We start from the raw sequence: 5,727 nt of genomic DNA on the forward strand, positions 1-5,727 counted from the left end.
AGATCAAATGCCAATCCAGCTTTTGCTCTATTCTACCTTGGGGTATTGCCATCTTTATGTTAGGATTTTCATGAGAATTGCACCATCTCTTATGAATTCTTGACGCAGTAATACTTCTCGCTATCATTATTCATTCCTCGGTCCTGTGTTGTCGCAACCAGAATGCCGACAAGTGAATCATGATGTGTGAAATCAATACTCCTAGCAACCCCGTTGCTTGGTAGTTAATGGATAATAATCTTATCCTTAGCGTGTCGATTATTAAATCATCATCATAAGGTTGATCGTGCTACCTAGTCCTTATTTCCGGTGCACTTTTCGATCAATGAGTTAGGAGTGTGTCAATCCCTCACTCTTTTGATCATATCAACTTGCCCTGAAAAGCAAGGTTGTTCTTGAGCTTAGTAACATATTGGTGGTTCATGACTCTCCTAATATCTTCTCGGAAGTGCTACCAGGTTGTCACCTGACCGCTATTTTAAGTTTGTGATCAAGTTGGTTTCTTGTAAACCACCCCTTCTCCAAGAATCCGTGTTGGATATCCCTGAGCTGGTTGGTTAAGCTAAACAACAACTTGGAGAGTTGGAAGATAGAAACTTGTCTAACTTAGTTCATGTTAAGGGATATCCTTTTGTGTGTGTGTGTGTGTGCTGAAGGAAGGTGATATCTCCATTGATTGGTCCTCGTGATCAGTTGTTGGATCTATTGCCTTGTCAAAACTTTGACTTGAGTATGGGCTATCGTCAAGTCAAATCAGAACCAACGATGTTCGTAATGTTGTCTTACTCATGGATGATCCCTCGAGCATACACCATTACATCTTTTGGTCTGACCAATGCTATCACCGTGTTCACATGATGGTGGAAGTCCAGTGATATGGAAATTCTAATGAGTTGCTGTTAAGCCCATCAGCAGCATTTTGTCTCCCCCCATGACTCATGTTGAACATCAACTTAGTGTTGGAAACTTTTGTAAGCATTTCTTCGTGTTTCGTTCATGAAGCATATGTTTGGATGAAAGTAGTGACTTCCTTTAATTCATGTGCATCTGATGCAAGTTGCCGCCATGAATTTGAGAAAGGTTTGTTTTGTTTCCCTTGGGATCATCCCAAATCAGTCATGCATACGTGTGAAGTATTCTATGGTTTGGTAGATTAATTACCTCCACTCCATATGTGTTCCTAGCACACGAAGCCACTGATTGGTTTGTTCAAGGAGAAGAAGTTTCTTCTTAAGAGCTAGACTTACGCAAGGACTTCGATATCCTCGTTGATGGTTCCCTCCTGAACTTGGTAGTGTTGTGTTGTAAGACTACCAGGTGACCATGCTTGTCTAGGACAGCGTGTTCACATGCTTGTAGGATAACCGGCTCATGTTTTGGAGCTTACTGCCGTAGTTCATTCCCCCGAGAATCTCGCAATGTCATCTCGTTGATTTGTGTTGCAAACATTTTTCTTTCCAGACTCGATGAGTCTGGATTATCCTGACATCAACCAGATCTGAATCTCACGCAGATATGATGGTTGGAACGTTTCTCAAGGACTGTAATATTGGTCTCTCTGTAACCCGGTAAAGTAGATGTTGTGGCCAACACACCCAACCGGAAGACTTATTATTGTAGTATCTTGATTGAGAAAGTTTGCCACCTCCCCATAAGGATTTCGTAGAATTTATTCCAATAGTTGTTCCTTATGGATTTTTGTGTTCCCGAAGTCCGACCTTTTACTTGATGTTCTAGATATCAAACCATATCTATGAATGGATTACGCTAGCACATCAAGGAGAACATTAGAAGCGGAGTGCTAGATGTCTCTCGGTCGATCATCCAGATTCTGTTTCCTTAGCCTCGCTAAGGGGAAGTCTGAGAAGGTGTTATCTTCCTTTGTATCCGCATCATCCATCACTAGTCATCATGGTAGTATGTCGTGTTGCCAGGATCCGTGCCACGGATGTTGGTAAAACCTTGATGAATATGGAAATGCTCAAGTTCTTGAGAGCACGTGCAAGCAAAATCATCCATTGCGTTGCTTTCAACAAGGTAGTGCACATCATCCATTCTAGTCTGGATATGCCATCCCTTCGTATTCCGCCAAATGATTGTTGTGATTGCCTTAGGCTGGTATAAGGAGTTTCAATGATCTCCGAATCAAAAGTAATTCTTTTTTGCCACTTAAGGGAATAATTCTACGAGTCACCTCCCCTAAGGTGCCCCATTATGGAATCATGGTGATTATTTCATCGCTATCTTAAGATCTTGCCCCACCTTCTTCAGCATGAGATTTTTGCCTACCCAGTAGAACCTTGTCATCTACCTCTTTCCATCACTCCTAATGTGTGCTTCGCGTCTCAGCTCATGAGATGTATCTATGTCTCATTCCGTGAGTTAATCCTGAGTTGATAGATCTTCGAGAAGATTGATCCTTCTAGAGTTTCTTTCCCTCTTGTTGTCATGTCGGTAGGAGTTCCTAGAGCAAGACTTCGTGACAATGATGGTGATCGAATCAACAATCTTATGAAGTGCAACCTGGATCGTGAAGATTGTGTTGGTCGTGTGTCCCCTCTGTCTTCTTACCTCACGACTTGAATCTCGGGACGAGATTCTTGTTTAGTGGGGGTCAGCTGTCACAGCCCTAGCTTAGTCTTGCCTATCCTTGCATAACCTCCATGCATCATGCTTACTTTTCCTCAGAAAGTTGAAATGGGGATGGCAGAAACCCCCAGCACCACTTAATCCAACTAGGGTTACTAAAATATTTTTCAATGATCCTGAAATGCCCTTCAAAAATGTTCATCATCTTTGTCTTGGTCTAAAACCTCTGACAAAAATGGTGCAAAACTTTCTAGGTCATCCAAAGGCCACTAGATTAAATCATATGTTATTTGAATTTGGGCATTTAAATGCTAGTTAATATTTTAAATGCCCAACTAATCCTAAACTGAAATGTTCCATGTTGGATATATTCTATATAGTGGGCATGTTCAATTTGGTGATTTTTGAAAGGGTCTAGGTATTTTCAGAAAAGCCACAAAGATTACAGAAAAATAGAAAAGAAAAATAAAAGAGAGAGAGAGAAGGACTAACCTGGCGCCACCAACCGGACCAGCTCCTGTGCTGGTCCAGCACCGTTGGCCCAGCCCACTGCTGTAGCGGCCCAGCCTGGCGCTGCCTCCTTCAACCTCGTGCCAGAAGGCACGAGGGCGTGTGCCGGCAGTGCGCCAGCACGCACACGGCCACCGACGGCCACCTCCTGCTTTCCGCCACTGCCTCGACGCCCTGGACGCTCTAGCATTGCCACGCAGACCGCTAGACCCCCTCGAGCGCTCCCCTCTCTTCCTGCCTTGCCTCTCTCGCTCTCCCTCCCGAAGCCGAGCGGAGCTGTCGCCACCGCTCGTCTTTGCCGTGGCCACCAGCATCCCCACGCCTAGCTAGCGCCCCCATGAGCTCCGCCTTGACGCTGTAGAGCCGCACGCCAAAGCATGTGACCCCGGGAGGCCAGCAACATCGCCATCACCGTCGTCTTCCACCTCGGGCTTCGGCCACCATCGTCGTCGATCCGCCGCACGCAGGACGTCCCCGAGCCTGCTAACCATCCCTACGGCACCGCCGTGAGCTCCTCTCTCTTACCCCCTAACCCCGCGGCTCCTCTCGCCCTCTAGCTCCGATTCCTATCGTGGCCAAATCCCACAGCCGCTCGGGCTCGTTGCCAGAGTTGCTCCGGCGACCATTTGGTCATGCCAGCGTGTCCAAAGGGCTTGTGGGCATGCGTAGGTATAGTAGGCGTTGAGAACCGGTCGTTTTGCACACCATAGCGACGAATCCATTGTCACCCGAGCTTCGGTCGCTGCCGCGAGCTCCGTTCTGGCGAGCTCCGATGGCCCCACGGCCACCCACCTACCTCCCTGGATGCGGGCGAGTCCGGGCTACGCCCCGATGCCCTTAGCCACTGCCCCCGTCGCCTTTAGCGCAAGTCCGGCGCGTTGCAGCCGCGGGTTTGGTCACTGCTGGCCAACTCTGGCGACAGCCGACGTGGCGGGGTCATTAGTGCTAATCCCCGCCAGCTGGACCTCACCTAGTCACTGACAGCGGGCCCCGCAATGGGTCAAAGTCCAAGTCAACACGGGGTTAACCCCTTTCTTGGGCCCCGCTTGTAAGGTTTGACCCTGGCTGGCTGTTGACTCGCTGACGTCACTCATACGTCATGCTGGCGCAGTAATGCATTTTCTGGATTTTTATTAATTCAGGAAATTTCAGAAAATAATCAAAACTTCTAAAATTCATAGAAATTAATCTATAGCTCAGAATGAAATAAATTATATATGAAAAATTATCAGAAAAATTCAAGAAATCTATTTCTGGCATTTGCATGCATGTTTGAACAACCTAGGGTTGCTGTACGGGGAAATTTGCATAATTGACATTTAAATAAGCACATATGGAGTTTGAATTTAAACCCTTGGTTCAAACCAACTTCATTTAATATGATTGCTAGTTGCATTAGCTCAATCAACAACATATTGCCATGACATTATCATGCATCATAATTGTTGCATTGCATTGATTGTGTTCCTCTTTGTTTGCCGGTATTTGTCCCCTCTCGATAGACGTGGTTCCGACGATGAGTTCGATGACACCGATGAAGAACTATACTATCTTCAGAAGTGCCAGGCAAGCAAAACCCCCTTGTTCATTCCGATACAATCCCACTCTCTCGCTCCTGCTCTCTTTTACTGCATTAGGACAACAACAATTCAACTGTTACATGCTGCGGTAGTTGAACCCCTTTCCTCTGCATGACCTGTCATTGCCACAGTAAATAGATGAAACCCACTAGCATGAGTAGGAGTTGTTTGAGCCCTGATGTGCCTACTCATTCATGCTTGCTTGTCATGCCTGCTATTGCATAGAGTTGTTTCAGGTCTGATTCATCGGGAATGAATTGGAGCTGTGTGAACATGTCCTACTGTGTGTGAGCTAAGTGTGTGAACACGTTTTGGTAAAGGTAGCGGTGAGAGGCCATGTAGGAGTACATGGTGGGTTGTCTCATTGAAACCGTCCTCAGGAACTGAGTTCTGTGTCTGTGATCCATGAACAACTACTACCACTCATTGGGATCCTTAATTAACCCTCTCGGCTTCTTAATCACCCTAGTACTCTGTCCAAGAGTTGCAACTAGTTTCTGGTGTTTGTAGGTTATGTGTTGGCGGACGTGCGTAGCGCTGACCCTAGGGGTGGGCTATGATGCGGTAGATACACCGTGGCACGGTGTACCGGCGCCCGTTTGGTGTCTCGGGAACCTTGTTCACATCGTTCGGGGCCATATGTGAAAACCTCGACCGGACTCCCTGCGGATGGAACCTAGATAGGCGATAAACCTGGACTAGAGACTTAAGTGTTTAGGTAGGCCGTGACCGACGCCCTCGTTGGGCTTTCGCTTGAAGGTTGCCGAGTACATGTCGTGTAAACGACGGTAAGTGGTGGGAGCGTGTGTGAAGAAGTACACCCCTGCAGGGTTATCAATATCTATTCAAATAGCCGGATTCCTCAGATATGGAAACTTGGCCCCTTGCATAGTTCATAGACAAGTGAAAGTGGATACTCTAAAATGCGCATGATAAGCAAGAGTGCTATGGATGGCGTTCTCGTGGGAAGATGGGAGCGGATCCATACTGGTGTATTGATATGGTGAATATGTGGACTCATGTGCTCCACCTCAAAGAGTTACTTGCA

This window comes from Triticum dicoccoides, chromosome 3A, assembly GCF_002162155.2.
Source record: "Triticum dicoccoides isolate Atlit2015 ecotype Zavitan chromosome 3A, WEW_v2.0, whole genome shotgun sequence".
Classification (NCBI taxonomy): Eukaryota; Viridiplantae; Streptophyta; class Magnoliopsida; order Poales; family Poaceae; genus Triticum; species Triticum dicoccoides.